The sequence below is a fragment of the Anser anser genome (genome assembly GCF_964211835.1).
Source record: "Anser anser genome assembly, chromosome: 7".
NCBI classification, from domain to species: domain Eukaryota; kingdom Metazoa; phylum Chordata; class Aves; order Anseriformes; family Anatidae; genus Anser; species Anser anser.
In genome coordinates, this window is record NC_139727.1 from 14,781,125 (window position 1) to 14,802,136 (window position 21,012).

At 40.1% G+C, this 21,012-nt stretch overlaps 1 protein-coding gene and 1 long non-coding RNA gene across 10 annotated transcripts in view; both read left to right on the forward strand.

Moving 5' to 3' along the window:
- The window catches only part of LOC310902998 (uncharacterized protein), a 409,793-nt gene that overhangs the window by 209,679 nt on the left and 179,102 nt on the right, over window positions 1-21,012 (forward strand). The gene's annotated exons all lie outside the window — the stretch shown is intronic.
- LOC310903005 lies at window positions 14,172-20,569 on the forward strand. Its single transcript, XR_014587222.1, has 3 exons — window positions 14,172-14,812; window positions 15,807-16,139; window positions 16,321-20,569. It is a non-coding gene; the product is annotated as an uncharacterized lncRNA (long non-coding RNA).

A 21,012-nucleotide genomic window follows, 5' to 3' on the forward strand; every position in this document is an offset into this window, starting at 1 on the left:
GGCTTGATAATTAGGCATCTAATCTGAAGCTGGTTACAGAATTCCTATGAGGTGTCAAATCCTTCTGAAACTTCCTGAAATCGAGATAGATGGCATCGGGAAATGAAGTATTGTGAATCCTGATGTGTTTCAGCAGTTAACACTGATTAAAAATACGTATATACACACACACACACACGTAAATTAAGAACTGAAAGCCAGATTGTGTCCCCAGGATCAGGTCAGTCAAACAAGGGACACAACTTTTCTAGTTTTCCAGTTAGTTTCCAATGTAGCACTTAACTCTTGGGAACGTTACCACCCCTGAGCCCTGCTTGCTGCAGGGTGGAAATACTGTTATTACAGCATTTGGAAGTGGTCCTGCTGCTTCCCTTGATAGAAGCTGGTGACAAGGGCCAGAACCACGCTCTTTCTCTGTTCCGTGGCTAAAGAAAGGATGAGTTGCAATTGGAACACCCCTGGTGGGCTTGTTCTGTGAGTCAGGACTGGAGATCTGGTGGAGTGAGGAGAGGGCTAGCAGGATAAAAAGGAAAAAAGATAAGGACACCCTTAGTCCCAGAGCAGGGGTTTCCAGGCACATTTTCTTTGCTGGATAAGAAGTTCCTGGACAAGTAGCTCTTTTTCATAAAGTGTTGGTCTCAGTCTTGGATCGCTTTAATCGTTGTTTTTAATTCCCTATGACTGGCTATAAAGATTTCCTGTTTCTTAGAGTACCAGAAATTAATTTATTTGGGTGCTTGTTTTCTGAATTGTGCCCGTGTCATTGACACTAGATAGTTCAGTCCATTAGTTGAAAAAACCTTTTGGATATTTTTGCTGCCTTAGCATCAAGACTGGCAGGTTTTGGTAATTTTCTCTGGCCACTCAGTTTCTCGCATTGGTGAAAATACAACAGCTGCTCGCTTAATTCAGTGGTCAATTACGTGTTAATAAACACACAGTCATACAAGTACGCGTGCATGCATAGAGTGAAAAAGAGACATGGATTGGGAGCTCTCAGCTTTAAAAGGTTGGTTGCAGCACCAACTGGCATTGCAGCTAGCATTGATGTATGTTGAAGAGTGCAATCTGTGATGCCAAGGATGAGAAGCGTGTTCCTGTCCGATGGAAAAAACCTGCCTGCCAAGCACAATGTAAGCTCTGATGCACTGTAAGAGGCCATGTCCCAAATTCAGACTGGCTTAATACACTGACACTGTCAGTATCGTGTTTCTATAGAGACAACTATTAAATCGGTCTGATATAGCTGGTCAATCTTAATCTGGTTCAATTAACGGTAGTATCAGGGATGAATACAGTTCATGTGTGTAGAGCATAGTTTGTAAAATCAGAGGTCTTTTCAGAGCAAAAATCCACTATTATTTAACATGTGGTGCAACTGAAGAGATTTAGCATGCATACTGGGCTTTTAATCTGTAGCAGAGAGAGGCTGGTGAACTTGAGAGGTCCTTAGTGGTAGCTTTGATGATTTTTTTCCTCTCAGCAGGGCTATTCCCATTTTCTTCTTCAGGAAGGTAGAGTCGTTGTGGCTGTTTGTGTCTCTCTTCCAGGGTGAAGACGCTGTGGAGCTTCAACCCTTAGGCAAAATTTACAGCTCCGGCATTTCACTCTGCAGTGACTTGAATTTAATCTTAAAATTTAGCAACTCTTCAGGGAACAATTAAAATTTTCATAGTACTCATTTGCTAAAACTTTTATCAACATTTGCACAGGGTAGCATTTAAGAACAGTTCCTTCAAGGAAATGTTTTTAGGCTGACTATTTTTGAAGTCATTTTCAAGTTGTGCACTTAAAGGAAATTATTTTTATCGCCTAACTGAATGCAGCAACACAAAGGAAAGCAGGTCGAATTGCTTGGACTTAACAGCTACCTAGCCTCAGTCAGACTGCACTACCTCACTAGCTTTCTTTACATTCTCTTTTAGATTTGTTGTTACCATTGTCCCAGGAATACACCATCCTGGTGTGACTGGGAGCGGCTGCTGAGTCTTTCCATTGTGTAATGTGATGGGGCAGCATGCTGCTCCTGCTGGGAGAGAGGGAAGTCCCTTACCTGTACGTAAGGAATTTATCTAAGCCACATCAGAAGCTCAGTGTGTATTTGATTATGTGCACGGAGAAATGTGTGCTCACTGTGCATCTGTCCTCTGGAGTGTGAGAGACTGAGATGTCAGCGATGGGGCTGATGAACAAGAGCTCTGAGTGATGGGGTCTGCTGCTACCAGCTGCTAGCTAGGTAGTTCCTTGGTGTAGTGGTTGATGGTTTAGTCTTGAGCAACTGCGATTTGAGCTATTTTGTAACTATGCTCTGTCATTTTTAAATGGATGTGTTTAATGAGGTTTAAGTGAATCTGGCTGCAGTGTGTGGTGGAAAGCCAGTACTCTTCCCCTTGCTCAAAGCTAGTTGTGTACACAGGAAAGGTGCCATTTTGTGTACGTGGGGCATCTTCATAGCTATTGCTTGTCTGGTTATTCACATCTTTGTGCAATCAGTATAGGAAAATAACAGGTGCTTCTCAGTGAGGGAGACCTGATGGGGTGCATCCTACAAAGACTTGGTCTGTGAGTGTGGAGCAGTGGAAAGAATCAAGGGAGTCCAAATAATTGCCCCTTAATAACAGCTCTGACTTTGGAACCGAGTCCTGAAAAGATCATCCCTGATTTGCAGTTTCTGCATCTTCCTCTTGGTAGCGATCAAATCAGACTATCAATATTTGGTGCTTTCAGTTTTCTACGGATAATTATGTTCTACAGCTTTTATTTATGTAAGTCTCAAGAAGAGCTTCATTGTATTTGAGTAAGTTTTTCTCCTATTTGTCTGAGACCAATCAGGAAGACAGAACTGTGCTTTCATTCTTTTCCTTCCTAATTTATCTTCTCTATTTTTCTTTTCCACTAGTTTCCATTAATTACTTTCTTGGCTATAGAGAAATGTGATGAGCTTTTAGGGAAAAATCTGAAACTGAGGACAGCATTTAATCAAAACATTTGTATATTGAACCTAATTTCCTTGATTTTATTTATTTATTTAGATGATTTATATAGGAGTTTAAGCGATAAGGCTTAATAGTAAAAGCAAATGCTCACAGGGAGCATTCTGCTGGGTCCCACAGTTCTTGTCTTGGGTTAATAGTATTTCGTTAATTTCATTTGAGATCCTATGTGACAGCATAATTACGATATAATAAGACTTAGCTAGGTGGCATAAAATTATTTGCCAGTAAAGCCTCAAAGACAAGGTCACGTATAGTACAAGTGGTCTTCAAAATGATGTTTCTAGAACAAAGTGTTCCATCTATGGGAAAAATAAAACAAGTAACATTTTAATTTTTGACACTACTTCTAGCAGCAGCAAAGCAGTTCACCAAAATGATCTCTCTAAAGCACTTTAAAAAGCCATTGGTGTTAATTTAGAATTCATTTTTGTTTATGCAGGGCTATATTAAAAATCAGTTTTGTGGATACAAAGCTGGGAATTAAAAAAGCAATAACAGTTCTTCAATCATCTATTGCGTTTGGTAGGGCAGCTTTAAATTTGCTTCCCCTGAAAAACAAAGCTGAATGCTCTGATCCTTTTTATGGGATCTCTATACAGAGTTGCTTAGCACAGTTGCCTTCAGATAATAGTGTACCTTATGTAGGCTTTGCTATTTCTAGATTGTTGTCCCAAATATTTTCTTAACTAGTTTATTCCTATTTTACGAACAACTCCTAAAAGCTTGTGTGGGGCCCCCCATCAGTCCCTGTGTAAAGAGAACTCCTGAAATAAAGACAAGGTTTTATTCATCCCCGTTATACAGAAAAGAAAAAGGTCCCTCTAGGGAATTCTTGACCATCAAATGCATTTGGCAAGAGAGCCAGTAAAACCATTAGGATATTTGACGTGTGTTTCATTTATATTCTGGAAATTGTAGCAAGATGGGTCCTGTGACTAAAGCAGATCTGGGAGGCAGATGTATGTAACCTTGAAGAGGTCACTTAAACCCCATGCTCCCTTGTGAACGCATGGGCACTGGTCCTGATGCCGCTGGGCTCCACAAAGGTCCTGAGCAGTTGCTGGTGATGATGCAAGTCGCTGGAGTTAATGACATATGAAGTCCTTTAGGTACTCAACCACAAGTCTGGCCTGTGCCTTTCTCCATATCAGCTTCTTCACCTATTGAAAGAAAGCCTGCTTTGCTGCCTGCATCGAGGGGGTTTAATCAACGGCTCATTTCTGTGCAGTGCCTGGAGACTCCAGGATGTACTCTACAGCATTGCCAGAGATTTGCTCTTGATGCTTCTAGAAAATAAAATAAATTTGAAATATCTTTTTTTTTTTAATTGCAACTTGATTTTTTTTTTTAACGTCCTTCAAACAAAAAAGGGATATTTATGCCGATTTTCTGTCACTCAGATGTGTTTCAGTAGACCTCCTATCTTCTTGCATGACAGTACTGTTGTCTTTACTTTGGTCAAGAGCAATTCTGAGAAGATCTTTGTAAACTGACTCATATGTGTTTATATATCTCTCTGTATAGATATATGTTTATTTTATGGCTTATCAACTGAGCTGCCTCTGGAGCTAGGCAATTGCTAGTTTTTTTGCTTGTTTTGGTTTTGTTTCTTTTTTCTTACTCCTTTAAAAGCAACGCTAGTCACTGTTGTACAGCAGTAGCGTATTCTACTTTTCTACACAGTTTTTTGCCTATTCTTTAAAATTCTAGCTGGCTTTAAATTCTACATAACTCTTTCCTCTTCTAGTTGCAATATTTTGTTTAATCTTTGCATGTGATACTTCCCATGTGAAACTACTGTGCTTGCCTTATTAGAAATGAAAAGTAGAGAAAGGTAACTGAGGTAACTCACGTGTGACATGGCCATTCTGTTCTCTATCTGATCTGTTTTGACATGATTATGTCCATGGCTTCGGAGAAAACTATCCAGGCAGAAGTGAAATGTGGATCTTTACTAACAAGGAGGTAATCATTTATCTTTTTGAGATTGTTTACTTTTTAAATTATTTTTTGTTCTTGAACTTGATTGTACACTTCACCTACAAAGTGTTGAAATATGATTGTGTAATTCATTAATATTTGATAACTTTAAAATATATCTTTGAAAAAGAGAAGGCCTGTATTCTTCTAAACAGTGAAGAATTCAAGGCAAGCAGGCAACATCTTTTCTATTCCACACCAGACAATGACTAACCCTTGTAATTTCCCTTTCCTGATCCTGAACTGGCAGGGATAGAAAATGTTAAGTGGTGGGGATCATTCAGTGCAACCACAGTTATTAGTGCCCTGAAAGAGGCAAAAACTTGCCAGAACATGAGACCTGGTTTACTTTGACTCTTAATGTGGCTTAGTTTTGATTCTTACTGTGGCTTATGTGGCTTTGATTCTTACCCCAGCTTACCGTCAGGTCTGGGGCATAAACAGGAATTTAAACAATTTTTAACTACTCCTCATTTCCTACTGTTGACATGCAAAAGTGGAAACACTATTGCAAACCCTTCCCCTCAACCCTAAGGAAAAAAAAAAAATACAACCAACCTACAAAACAGCTTTGCAGGCAATATAAGACCTAATCTCTTGGAAGGGAGCAGGATCCATATTTGTCATTATCACCATAGAAAGAGCTAGCTGATTTCTTTAAAGTTTTTTTCTACCCTTTGTGGCCAAGTCCATGTGCAACTGTTATTTGCTTCAATTTTTATTAATAAAGACTTCCTAAATAACTAGAAAAGGGTGGTAATGTAGGGAATGAGCTTATTTGTGTTCATGATCTTTGCAATTTAATTGGAATTATGATAACAGTCCTAACTCTAATTATGAATACTAGTTTAAGGTTCCTTTTGCTTTTACTTATTTGCATACAAATTGCATTCTAACAAGGTTTTCTCACTCTGCATTTTTAAATGAAATTTTATTCTAAAAGTTTAATGCCCATGCACTTCTTTTTCAACAAGATTTCGATCAATATACTGAGGTTATGGGATCTGCTCTCTAATGGACTCCAAAATGTTTTAACGGGTCTTCTTTCAAAGGGGAGAAGCACAAAATAAACTTGGAGCTTCATTTATGTGTAAATGTCAAGGCTGTGTTATTTTATGCCTTTGCAGGCTGGACTTAGAGCAGCGTTAGGGCCAATGCTGCAGGGATGACTAGCTGTTGTTTCAGTCCCACACTGACCGTGAGAGTGCACAGCACTGAGAGCCCAGCAATAAGCCCAACTTCCTTCCACCAAAGGAAGCTCTGGATGGTTCACTGTGCTTTCTGGGTTTGACTTGTGTGTCTCACTGCCAGCTCAGCTCTTTTAATTCCAGAGGATAAGCTTGTCCTTACAGGGTTCAAAGCAAGCTCTATTGTGCTCACTATCTCATCTGCAACAGTGGTCGTAAGTAGATATGCAAGGATGAGTGAAAACATGGCAAGTAAACACATATTTCCAGCCTTCAGCTTCTTGAATCTCTGGGGACATTCTGAGCTGGATATGGTTTTGCTCTATTTACCAGCCCACATTGGGTGCATTTTCTATAGACTTGAACCTTTGTAAGCTTTTAGCATCTACCAATTATTTTCTTAGGGAGTTCTACAACTTTTTATATTCACTGTGTGCAGTGACAGTCCTTCTTGTTTCACACCTACCATTCAGATTAATGAAGGCAGGCTATATCAAGCTGTTCACTTTTTTCACATGCCTGTTGACCACCCAGCAGAGCTTAGCTTTATGGAGCTGCGCTTTCCTTTGAAAAGACCGTAGTAAAAACTTGCGTTGTGGTCATATTTATTTGGGTGTCCGCTAGCTTTAACCTGTATCACAGTTGCTACGGTTTTCTTAGTACATAATAGGTTTGTGATTTCTTTGATTCTAAACTGGTCTCATTTGTTATAGAGCTGACACATTCTGGTATGTAGCAAGGTGATTTAAGCAAGTGGGCTACTGACTTAGCAAATCAGCTTTTGTAGGTTTGGCTTCATCTGAATACTGAGGTGAGTGAATATCTCTTAGTGCTAGTGGTTTTGTTGTTCGTTTTGTCCACTTCGCTCTACATCTGATCCTGCAGTCACTTCAATTCCAGACAGATCTCTCCAGTTTCTTCCAGGATGAACATAATAACAAAAATATTTGGTCAGCCTTTCCTGTGGCACCCCCTGTCCCTTGAGTGCTCTTTTGTGTCCTGGTCAATTTTTAGTCTTCATATGAGACCTTGGATGCTTCTGACAGAAAAGGATTTAGTAATACTGGTTGCTTTTTGCTTAGCCACTTCATGGAGTTTCTGTCTCACTGTGTTTTCACATTTAATGTACCAGAGATTAGAATCCTTTTAATTCTCTTGATTTGGACAGTTTTTTTAAGCCTGTCATCTTGCTTCTAATAATCCCTTACTGTGCTGTTCAGCTACTTGGGCTTCCCTCTGCCTGTTCTCAGCATTTCTCAGGCCATGGCCTGGTGACTCCAGCATGCTGCCCTTCAGCAGTCATCGCCACTGCCAGCAGTCATTGCCACTGCCTCCCAGCTTTCAAATCTCTTAAACATTGTTTCTAACTGCTTTTTAATATGTGTCTTCATTTTGGGGTAATCTGCCTTCTGGAAATTGTGCATCATTTGTGGTTTTTTATTTATTTATTTATTTATTTTATTTTCATTACTCCTGCAGGGGATTGCCTTTAACCATGTTGTGGTCACTTCTGCAGAGATGCTTTCTATTTGTACCATTCTGATCAACCTCGACCTACCTAGGACCGAGGAGGGACTTACGTCTTCATGGTTATTGGTAGCACCAAGTGTCTCCTCTGCTACCTGTCATAGTGTGATGTTGGCCTAGTTTCTGACAATGGCTGAGCCCCCACCCCTGGCCCCTTGATGATTTGTTTCCTGCCCTTTCTGATCTCTCCTGGCATATTCCAGTTGGTGTAGCTGCCCTGTTCAGCTGAAAAGTAAAACAGATCCAATGCTATATTGCTCTTTTGGCAAGACATTCATTTTAAGGCATGGGGATTCAGTGTAACCTGCTGAGATGATTAATGTGTAATCTGATTTGTCTCTGACCTCTCCTGAGCATATAGTACTATGCCACAGGTATCTGAGTTCGCTATCTTCTTGTTTTGTTTGTTTGTACCACCTTAAGTTTTCAGAATACTGTATGTGATTGCAGCTGATCTTAGCAAGTTTTAAACCATGGACCAGACACAAGCCATTTCAAGCTTGGCTCTAAAATGCATAGGCATGTTGAAAATACTGGCAGTTACCCATTAATGACCAGCTCACAGCAGTTAGTGCGCTATTTCTGGAAGGAAAGGCAAGACAAATATGAATGCAGTGTATAGTTTCTTCCCTGTCACCCTGCCGTCTTTTCCTCAAGAGGTATGTTTGTCTGTTGTCAGAAGGTGCAAAGAAGTAGATTAATGGTGGTGGTAATTTAGCAAAATCTCAGATAAACACTTCCATATATCACATCTGCTACTCTTTAATGCTAGGAAAGGATATGTATGGAACAACCCTCTTAGGCTAATCTAGTTGCAACAGTGCTTCATATCTTCATACAAATATATTTTAAATTACAAAATACAATGGTACTTGCCATAAATGAATTTCTGCAGACCAAATATGTAGGTACCACCAGTTGTGTGCAGAAGGGTTTTTCAAGCTGATTCCTTTCAACATTATCAGTGCTACTATTCTAATGGGTTATCTTCCAAATATATTCCCGTTTTAAAGCTTAACTGTTGTCTTTCAGTTCTTTATAACTGAATGTGAAGTCATTTTGTATCAAGAGATTTAGGTTATGGGCTGTAGTAATGGAACTGTCTTTTTTTCAATTTAGCAAAATACCATTAAGAATTAATTTACGGCCAGGCTACATTACTGAATCATAGAGGTATGGAGGAATGTTACACTCTGGGTATTCTTTCCAACAAAGTTCTAAAGATAATTTTTAAAGTACAGACACTTTCTTCCTTCATTGCGCTGTGACTCGTATATATAAATATGATTTAGGGAGCATGTTTTTACTGGAGATGCTGAGGTAGCAAAATGTACAATTACAGATAACACTCAACGATGTGAAGCTGTGTGTGCAGTGGATGCAATTTTGTATTGCATAAGCAGCAAATGGAACAAAGGGTGATTATTTTAAAATAAATAAAATCCTACCATCCTTTAGTACAAATGTCTGTTCAGGGGAGGTAATTCTGACTGACTGAAGGTAAAAAGTTTAAAAAGTAAACGTTGAAAGGGAGGGGATGGGGGCAAACAAATGCATAAGATCCCTATGATCTCCTGGACTGAAATGGAAATATCGTGAAGTAAAAAGTTTTGTTTAGTAGTAAAGTTGTGTTTACGTTAGTTCCTAATGTTTTAATAGTTTGTCAACAGATACCGTTCATTCATGGGTTTCTCACAGGTTTCATACATAAAAAAACCTCTCAGCACAGGGGGAATAAAGAATACCTGAAAATCTAAGCATTGATGCAATACGGTGACCTAACTCCAGTAGCACTAAACGATAGCATGGTTGGCTGAGAATGGGGAAAACTTTGTCTCCTTCCACTATTTGGCAAAAAAGGATTTCAATCACGTTATTCATATATTAGCTGATACTATGTTGTAGATGCTTTTATGTAGAACGTTATCCAAGGGACTTGATCATGGTAAGAGAAACTAGGTAGGTATACAGTAGAACCAAATGAACTCAGGTTCAGTTACATTTTCTGATTAGATAATAAAGTTAGTTCTTTTGTGAGCTTGAAAAACATTTGAGAGAGAGAGTAATACTTGCACAGAGTATGACTTTACTTTGGAAAGGTCCCATTTAAAACATGGTAGAGAGATGCCTAAATGGAAAAGGGACAGAATCATAAAGCTACAAACATTGGAAGGGGTCTGAAAATGAAAGAATGCAAAAATGAATATTATAAATAGGGAAATGTGTGCTCTTACTACGCTTTAGTGTGAACTGACCTGTTAGGGGTAAAGAAGAAGGAAATTACTATACAGCTTCTGAGAGTTCAGCTCCTTCCATTTATTCATTTGTGATACAAATCTGAAATGGGAACTCCTTCAAGAGTTCCAGCAGACACCCCTGAAGCCAAGGCAGCAGTGAGGCAGAGGCAACACCTCCCTCCTCTGCGCTGCGCTGCTGTGCTGCTTCTGCAGAGAGGAGGACTTGGAGCCCTTCTGTCTGCGTTCACTGCTATGTGCAAAACTGCACTGCTCTTCTGCCAGGGAGAAAAAATATTCCCTGGAGTGCTTTGTTCATTTTAAAAGATAAATCCGTAAACTGTTAGTCTTCGTTCTGTTCTTCACCTGCCCTGGCCTGTGACTTTTGTAACTTCATGCACGCGAGGTATCTGTAAAATGCTGCATAATGGAAATCCTGGTTTACCTAAACATGTAAATGGTGTTTTGGGTGCTGGATAATGGTGTACACTATTCTCAGCTCAAGTCATTTACTAATGGCAAGGTTTCTGTCTAGCACACATTGGCTCCTGAAGCCCAAGAAACTAGGCTGATTTATGTTTAGTACCTGGCCCCTTGCTGCTGTTTCAAATCCTTTTCGCTGTGGATTGTGATCTGGATGTTAATTTATCAAACTTGGGATTCGTGGGATCACAGTGTTACAGCCAAGCTAAACGAGTCTTGTAAAGAAGGGTACATTCATCTTGTGGCTGCATGTAAATATTCTGAGTTGCTGTAGCTTTAGCTAAACGACTCTATTATTTCATTAATCATTTTGTGAGGATTTCTCTGCTGGTGTTGTCTCTTCTCGAGGATAGACAAACATTCACTACTACTGTGATCAATAAACGAGTTATTGGAAAGTATAGCGCTTCTAAACAAAAGAAGTAACGTTTCTGTCTGCTGCTTTTCTTGGCTGGCTTCTGTGAGATAGTGTCTGCAGGTGAAAAGAAAAGGCCAGGGTATAAGAGCTGACCAAAATACAGACTTGCGGGATTTGAGAAATCTTATTTCAAAAATATATTGAGCTTGGGCCTAACATTTTACAGGCTGTAAGCAGTGATTTTTCTCTCCTTTCTTTTAAGCTCTCAGGGTAGTGATTCTTTGCAGCATATTTAACATGGGCTGTCCAGGGGCATTCAGCTTCTCCAGCTGCGAAGAGTTGCCCCACAGCCTTCGGGGCTGTGCAAGGACAAGGCTGTCGGCAGGGAAGGGCAGGTGCCCAGTGCGACACCTTCCTCGTGATTCTGCTGTGCTACTCCTGCCTTCCCTTGTGTCAGAGGCTTGCCAAGAGAGCAAGTGGGCAGAAAGCAGGTACTCCGGTATTACGAGTATGGACAGAAGCCGAGCAAAACATTTCTCCACATCTGACCGGCGTGCGATTCTTCTGGAGCTGGCAACTTCTCCACCCCTAAATCACAGGACAGCTGCTTCTTCTTGCCTGTCTGCAGAGAGGCTGTCCAGGGCAGTTAAGGCTGTGTAAATAACTACCTGTGCTAGCAGTATATATGTGTGTGTGTATATATATATACATTTTTAATATATATATTTATATTTAAATAAAGCTGGCTTAGCTCCTGGGAGCTACCAAAATGCAAACCAGACAGCTGCCCATTGTGCCTAGTTACTCACAATCCTGGTTTTGATCTACTCTGATAGCCTCTCTGCATGCTGAGAACAACTGCTTTATTCCCCAAGTACTTGATTTCCTATTCTTTTTGTTCTTTACTTTTTTTTTTTCTGTAGAGGAAGCCTTGCTTAGCAACTGTACTCAAGCTTTATACTTAACTAACTTGTGTGAAAGTTGCCTTCCACATTTCTCGTGTCCCCTTACAATTTCTAAAGAAAACACAAACCATCAAAATGACCTTACAGTTCTCAGAAATCACTAAGTAATTTTTTTATGACAGAAATGCACAAACAAAAGAGGAAGTCATAGTTCTAAAATAAATGACCAGCCAGAAATCATTAATATCTCAAAAGGAAAAGAACATTTATACTGACGAAATAACAATGCTAGGATCAAGTTTGAGTAAACCGATACATAATGAATGTAGACTAAAACCTTGGAACACTTCTGAGTAATAAACACATAGTAGCTCCTGCTCTCTAATGCAGATTTCAGATGTTTCTGACATAAATGTTTTTCTACTAAAAATCGAGTAGGACCATGATTTTTGGTAATGATGGTGGATATTCAGTGCAGCCTTTCAAAATGTCCGATATGTACTTCATTTGTTTAGGTTTGTTAAGCTGAAAAGGTAAGCTTTGTGTTTGTTAAGTATTAAGGAAAAGCTATGTTACATTTTGAACTTAACATTTGTAAATTTGTCTATATTCTTCATGCTAAGGGTTTTTGGTGGTTTGGGTTTTTTTTGAGTATTTTTTTTTTCTTCCCTCCACAGCAGTTTATATAGGTCAGTTTAGAAGAGAGGTAATGGTGTTTGTAGAGCACCCTTGTATGGCCACCAAAGCATTCCTGCCCTGCAAACAGATGACTGGGTGGTAAGCATAGTGGAGTGAAAAGGAAAGTGTTTCTCTCATTGATCATTTTTAGCTACTGAGGTGACTCCAGCTTGTACAGCTGCTCAGGTGCAAGTAGTGCCCTCCAGCTTTTTAACTAATTGGCTGTGATAATCCAGGGTCTTTGTCACATCCTATGAGCTGATGGAGAGACTCAGCCTTTTCTCATCCACCACACTACTGCTGAACAATGTGAACTTTGCATATAATCCCTAGCTCAAACAGTGTCTGAGACATCTAAATTATACTTGGAGAACAGCAGTAAAGGTGACCAAGGATATAGCCAGCTCTAAAAAGTAGCTTTGCTATCAGGCAAGCTCTCACTTTGCCCAATTCATCAGCCAAGTGATTAATCCTATCATCACACATATCAGAGCTCAAATACCTGATTATGCATATTCAGGCTATTCATTTGAAAGAAATGATTATAAAAGGTGAAGTGCAATGTCTCTAGGCAGCCATCTGCCCTTTCCAAGTGGGACAGGCCACCCTATCATATGTTGGTGGCCTTCTAAACTGGGAGAGGGGTGCACACCCCAGGCCCAGCACCTCTGCCTTTTAGCTCCCACGTAGTCCAGGGGGCAGAGGGATAAAGCTGCAGTGAAGCAGCAGCCCACTGCAGCATCTTTAGGGGCTGCAGTTCTTTTTCCTTTATTTTGGAGTCCATGTTGATATGTCTCTCCTGAGTTGTGTTATCTTGAAAAATGTATTTCCAGAAGGTGGGTCCTCATGGCTTCTTGCCTACAGTGGAGGGGGTAGAGTGGGCAAGTTGATGGGTCAATTCATTTTCTGCCCGGTGTTCTTATGGACAGTGTTCAGATTTATCAAATGTTTTTTTTCCATGTGCTTGTGATTTGACAGTTAAAGGCCACATTGTGTGTATTAGGGGAATCACTGCATGCTAGGGTAAGAAATTAGGTAAAAGAAAAATTGATAAGTAATTAGTGAAGTTAATCCACTTATGGCAGCAAGCCTGAGATTTATCTGGATCTACTGCCATTCAGCTAGTGTTCATATAAACAAAGCAAGTTGGAAAAATATCTCTGAAATCCTAGTTACAATAACATGGGTTAAGATGATAAAAGCTTCTCAATAGGGAAGAGCTATTTAGTAGAAAAATAGTTTTATTCATTATATAAGATCCCCAATTTCTTTTATCTGTTTTTTCCATTATTGAAGATCTGCTGTTTGAGTTGTACCCACATCTTTCCAGCCATATCCCCACAAGAAAACATTTTAAAGAGCTAAAAATAGGAGAGCAGAGAATATCACAGACATCCACCTCTGCTTTGCTTTTTCAAAGAACTATTTCCATTGCGGAGAATCAGATTTCAAGCAGAAATGCAGGCTAGATATTTTTTTTTAATAATCATTCTCTACAGTTTGTGGGGCAAAATATAAATGTAGAGATGCATTATCACAAGAATGCTCCTCATAAATATGTCAGGAGTGTATGGATTTGTATTGGAAATTAAAGTTGTCTTTGGCAAACTGTCTGCACAGTTGTGATAAGGAAACACATTGGAATCTTAGCTAGGTTTGCCTGTAGTATGGTCAGTTGTACAAGGAAACCACTGTCCAGGAGTAGTTATGTTTTTTTCTCATTCTCTTTGTTTTAGCTTTACAATAGATGACCAAAAATAAATGAAAACTTTAATTTGAAAAAATAAAAAAAAAAAACAAACTAGATGAGAAAGCTACCATGCTTAGCTGATTTTATTGCACTAGACAATGCTGTCATTAGCTGGGTACGTAAGCCACAAAACCGAACCATGAGAGTTGCCTCTTGCTGTTCCCTTGGTCATTACCATCCTTGCTGTCCTCCTGGGGCTCGCTCCCTGGTGTTGATGGTGTCTGCGGCACCTGGTGGGCTTGGGGCTGCAGCTGTGCATGGTTAGCAATTGACACTCTGCAAAGTAAGCTGTGAGACTGATGGCTTCCCTTGTTTTCTGCCAGCCTCTTCGTAGCTGACTGGGAAGTAGGTTTCTTTAGGTGCTCTGTTTATTCTCAGTCCAGAAATAGCTTCTGTATTTTGGGCTAGCAACTAATAGGAATTTCTCATTTTTCCCCTTTTTGTTCCACATTTCATCTCCAGCTAAAGTTGAGCAAACTTCAGGTTCAGTTGGTAACTGAGCACTAGATATAAGCTGGAAGATGCTTGTAAACATAACTAGTTATTTCAGCAAAACAATTATCCTAGCATTGCTGCAACTCGTATACAGAGAAGAAGAAAAGAGTTGTGAGGGAGAAGGAGACAGCAAAAAACAAGAGTCTTGAGCTCCAACAGAAGTCCTTGGCATGAAAATGTGTAAGTGCAGGTTCTGCTGCCTCGTACATGTTTTACTGTGTAAGTATAATTCCTCTTTTCAGGCATTCTCAATATATTTTTGTTTCTCCTTTCTGTAATAATCTTGTTGTATTTGTTTCTTTGGACAGGTAGTTATTAGCTATGATTTGATATGTATATTGCAATAACAAGCCCTTTACAACTCCTATCGGGCATAATAGAATGAAATATCCTGATACTATCTTCGGAGGCAAGCATAACACGTGTCCATAACAATCTCATTTCAATTGTATAGAAGCAAAACTGTGACATAGTCAACACCGGCATAGCACAGTGTTTCGTATAGTCTGGGCTCCATGGAAAAGTAACAAAAAAATGAGGCTGTGCTCATTTTGCTTAATTGCAGAGGTGCAGCCTTGGCAGAGGACAGGTAGGCCAACAGGGGAAGCCCTGCAGCCTTACTGGTGCTGCTTTGTGCTTCAAGCTGGGTGCCTTTGCAGAGCTCAGGGGGCTGAGATGTTTTGCAGATGCATCAAGGAGTAAAGTGAGGATGCCTGGGATGGCTGCCTACTTACCATCCCCTCGTGACTGGGTTTATTTCTAGAGAAGGGGGTGACTGAGTCCAAAATTCTTTGATCTCAGGGATCTGCAGGAGTACTATTGGGGGTGGGATGTATTTGAATGTGTCTTGTGCGCGTGTGTATAATGATTCTTCTGTAATGATATAGGCAGGGAAGAAAATCTGTATAGAAACTATTAGCAGACCAGCAAGTGGGGAAGAAAAGGTGCTAGAAGATTTGTCTGTGCTTGGGGAAAACAAACAAACAAAAAAAACACAGAAAGAGCAGATATACTCAAAAGTGGCAGATCAGCATCTTTAGAGAATAGGATGTTTGCCAAATAATACTAAGTGATGGAGGACATTGCAGGGACCAGCTTGATAAAGTGGCAGCATAACCTGGCAGTCGCATCGGTAGCTGGTGCCAGGGATGTGATCAACCGTGATGCCAGTCCTGTGAAGGGGACTCTCCAGTACAAAATCTCTCCACTACAGGCTGAATTACTCCTCTCAGCCATATCTCAGTCCTCCGGAACTGGCTGAGGTCTAAAAGAAATGAATGCCTTGCAGAAGGATGCACAAATTTCACACAGAGGCGAAGCAAAGGACAGACCCACAGCTGGAGCATACTGCCTGGAAAACACATGGAGCATCAAAGGGGAGGCTGTGCCATAGCTCCCCAGGCTTCAGTGAGCAGGAGACATGCTGAAAATGGACAGTGCTGGCAAAGCATCATGATAGGTGTACAAGCCCTCTGAACAAAAGTGTAAGAGAAAAACAAGAAAATAATCCTCAGTGGTGTCATTTTTGCAACTGTACTTGCTTAAGGTAAGCCCAGAATGTCTTCTCTTGTCTTTGTCAGAAGCCCTTAAACTCTAATGGGATGGCATAGTTGTTCTCAATTAATTTATTTATGCTTTGCACAACTTGCGAGTGATGTCATCTTGATAAAGAAAACAGACTAAAACTAGTATAAGAAGGGACAAGCCTGCAATTTTCTATCACTTAGGAATCCCCACAGGAGGAGGAGAGAAAACTACAGCAGCAATGAGCAATCTTCATACATGAAGTTTACACCAAAGAGAAGAAATCTGAATGAATGATTCAATTCCCTTACTTCACAGATATCAAAACAAGACGGAAGACACTAGATAAAAATTGCCTTAACAGCAAAAATCGACCATGTGTGAAAACTTTAGATCTTGGGGTGCTGGTATAATCAACAGCTCTTCTTAGACATGAAACCTGCAGTATAAGTCATGAAGAGCTCAAGGCTATAAAATATCTTCCAGAGAATTTACAGAGGCTCTTCTAACAGCTGAAAACTAGCAGTTGCATTAGAAAGAAATGGAATAATTTGGCCTGGCCTAGACCTCTGTTGGCATTAGTAAAAAGGTGGAAACTGAACCAGTTTGGCCATGTGATCAGAGCAAAAGACCAGGCACTCACCAGCAGGGATCAGTCAAAGGGGAAAATGTTTCCCAGGGTAATTAAAAAAAATAAATAGAGAGTATAAAGGGAAATTGTCAGCCAAATAACACTGAGTACTTGTAAGTTACAATCAACACTTCTAAATGACACCTTAAGATTGAGTCAAGAGCAGGAAGATGAAGAAAGGTAGGTCTCAAAAATTCCCTCCTTAACTAATTCAAAAGGTCTTTCTTTAGAGGGTTGTGCATTAATCTTCCACAACAGATAAGCTGATGTGATTTGCCCTAATATCTGGTGTAAATACAGCATAAGGCATATAAGAATTTAAAATGAAGCAAAGAAAAGGGAGAGAAGCTAAGTGTACTCAAAATTGTAGAAGAATGTTACATGAGCAGTTTTTTTTTTTTAAAGTCTAAGGAGAAGGAAAGCTTGGATTGGTTTTGACTCTGTTTTCCCTTTGCCTTCACTCACTGCTGGTGTTTGCAGTGTAGAATTGATTCAGCTCAGGTGAGTCCTTTGCAAGCACGCAGGAATATCGCAGCTTTCATCTCTGGCCATAATCTAGGAGTGGGGAGTGAGTGCGTATGGGTAATGCTGGCAGCCTCTCCAAACTCAGTGCCTAGGGTAAAGTGACATTGTGCTTAATTTCCTCCAGCCAGGTGGTGGAAGTGGATAAAGGCTGCAGAAATTAAATGCTTAGGAAACGAACATCATATGTAAACTGTTGAAACTCCGTGTGTGTGAAGTAAAGGGGAATTGGAAGAGGAGCACAGCAAAAAGTATCTAAGAAACAAAGAAACCCAGTGTTTTCATGTAAAATATTTCTCTAGGACCTGCTACTCCTTGGTAAAATTGGTACTGTCTGTATTTTGGGAACGCAACTTTGTGGAAAGCAGCAAGTGTCAAATCACTCGGCCTCAGAAAAAGGGCATTTTGGACTACTTTGGCTTTGGGCATCTTGCCCCAAGCTCCCTGTGAGACCTGCAGGTGCTGGGCTGGCTGCATCCTTTGGGAGGTACTGAGTCACCCCTTGGCTTTGGTTTCCCTTGCTTCCAGCTGAACTTCATTCTGCAAAGATAATTGTGGGCAATTTGTGATGATTGTGCATAGGTGAATGGTAATGAATCTGGTTGCTGCATCAAAATGACAGTAAGGGACATTTATTATTGCAGTAAATAGTGGAAAACAATGGAAAAAGCTGGAAATAAAACTGTCATTGTGACAGAATTGGCTTATGGCAGTAGCTGAGTACAGCTGAAAGCTGGATTTTTCTTTAACCGCTCCCTTTCAAAGAAGGTTGTAATTTTTTGGTCAGAAATGTGGTAGCAAAAGTTAAAGGCAAAAATGACTGGAACAGGTACGACTGTGGTTTACCTGATAGTAACCCAAATGGTTAAAAGCCACAAAGGGCATCATTCGCTTAGAAAATTGTCATTAGGATATAGATAATCTTTCACTCGTAGGCGGTACAACCTAACAGAAAAAGCAATTGAGCAACCTGACCTTCTCTTTTGGCTCTGCCAATGGTCTGTTGATTGTCTCTGTCTCATTTCTGCCTACTTCAGTCAAACAATTTATATTTGCTTTGAAATACACAGAATTAAGCTGCTATGTCTTTGATGAGATATCACACAATATAGCTGTTATCAGAGAATGTTTAGTTTAATCAGACTTTGCTGCAAGAATGTTTAGCTCAGCTGAAATTATCCTCTGGTCTCAACCCGCTCTCGAGTGGTTGGATGCTTATATCACAAAGATTTGGAGCGCTGTTGGTGGTTGTGTGGGCTCCTCTTTCTGGGGAGGGGAGGCAGGGAGTTTTGTGATGGAGAAGGAACAGCCCTTGACATGTTTTTCTCACACTTGAGCAGGGTAGCAGTGCACCCAGTGCATATTGCAGATGTGGCTCTGACCTGGCCACTAAGCAATGTTCCTAGTAGTGGCATGTCTCCTTAGCATAACTGTCGTGTTCTGGATTTAGTGTGCATCTTTCGGAACTGGCAGGCAAAGTAAGGAGAGCATGTCACATGTTGTGAGCTATTTGGAGAGCAACTGCACCAGCTGAAGAACTTTTGATAAAGAAATCAGCGTTTTCAGGTATGTTTCAGCCAACTTTGGAGTGCTGCAGTTCAGGTCAGGTCAGACTTGTGAGGCTGCTTTCTCACATCTCTGTGACTCCTTGGCTATGACATCATGTCTTGACTTTGTCCTAGCGCAGCCGATCCAAAGCAGCACCTTGCAGACGCACACAGGAGGTGGTGGGTGATCAGCAGCCCGACAGCCAGCTCTTTCTGCAGCCTGTGTCTGCCCCACACGTGGTGGGCTGGAGCTCGCCTCTGCCACAAACGAGCCTTTGATGTGGGTGGCATAGCAGCTCTGTGGTAATCTCTGGGGGAAAGAGCAGTGATATTGGGCAACTTCCATAGCCTTTCAGGAGTGGCTGTTAGACCCTTCTTAGCACATTTAGAAACATGGCTGATATCCTCCTGTGAACATGCTGTTTCTGTTGAATATGTTTTAAGAAGTATTTTTATGAGTTTGTGCAACAGAGAAATTCTGGAGATTATTTTTGTTCATTAGCTTCAAGTTAGAAGATCATCCATGTATAACTGAGCCAGAATCCCCTTCATCTTTTCTCACCTGAGATTTCTTTCAAGTTCTAATAAATTCACTTTTTAATTTAATGTCAGCATGTGTGCAAGGCTGTCCCTGGAATAACTGTTATCCAAGGATTTTAGCTTCTGCATTAGCTGACCGTAGAATACTCATTGTTTTGTCATCTGCTGTTAATAGCGCACCATCAGCAAAGAGGTGTTTCATAGGTCTGTCTAACAAAACTAGGTAAGTGACACAAAATCTCTCAGAAGTCTAAGAAAAATTTGCCTTGAAGAGGTGAATGAAAATAAAAAGTAAAATTCTTGGTGCAACCTTTAACCATGGACATCCACTGATATTGATAGGATTGCATCAGAAATTACAGCAGTGCTGTTCTTCTCTCTATTACATTTATGTTTGTGTCAGCATTTCTGCAATAAACCCATATTTTCTGGGCTTTAACAACCTGCTATAAAAAAATCACATTGAGCTGGAACTTGTTGCACACATACTGTATTTCAGCATTCTAGGAGTTTTATTAAATCTGAAAAAAAAAATCCATGAAGCTCTTTTAAAGTTATTATAGAATAAAGAATGAAGATTTCATGGTTTGGGTTGCATGTTGTCATACTTAGTGTCAGTCAAAATCAGCTGAGTTACCCACTGTATACTGATTTCGTTCCCTAGCTCAAAACCACTCCTTATTCATCTGCATGGTTGCTGTGAGCTATGCATCAGAGCATCTATGTGGTAGCCTTATTTACTGCTGTCTCTGTGAAACCAAATGACAATATATTTTTTTGGGAAAAAAAAAGATCCCCCTCCCCCAGTGGAATTTTTTTGTGTTTTTTAGTGTCTATTTTTGCTTTGTATAGTAAGAATCTCTTTTTTTTTTACCTATGCATAGGCAGACATGCACTAAAAGCCTAATGTGTTGCTGGTGAGAGGGGCTTCATTAGTTGTCTTGAGCTCTGTGCTGAGCCCAGTAAAGGGTCACTTACTGGAGGTAAGGCATTTAGAGGGGGGGGCTAAAGCATGCAGGTATTTCTTGGCATCCTGGCTCCCAAGTAAGATTCTTGCAAAGGTGAACAACAAAAAGTATGGCAAACTACAGCTCTTAAGAAAGATTTTTTTTTTTTAAACCTGCTTTAATGACAGTAGATGGAAAAGGTCTGCCTCTCTCTCAAAAGGTATGGAAGAGCAGAAGAAATTTTATATATTTTTTAACCATTCTGTATAAATTTACAGATAAGTACTTTGGAAGATGCTGGATTGCAACAAGTAAGACTAACAAGATTACAAGTAGCAGACTAATATATTGGATCAAGTATGTACTGATTGCTTTGCTTTGGCTGGAGTTGATAACTCGTGATTGAGTTGATAGCCATGTTTTGTAATTCACACCATTGTTAGTAAAGTGCACAGCTGAACAAAAGATAAAATTTCTAGTCTGTGGAAAACTTGGATATTTCAGCCTTTTTTCTTCTCCTTAAATCTTATCAAATAGTTAAAACAAAAAGCTTGATTTTGGAAAAGTTCAAGTATTGACTTAATTGGCTTTGCTTACAGCTGAATTACAGCTCCTTCAACCCACTGACCGCCTCTGGTAGCAGCAATATGGGTGAGCTTGATTGCTGCTTTCCAGCAGGTCCCATCTCCTGTGATACAGGCTGATGGC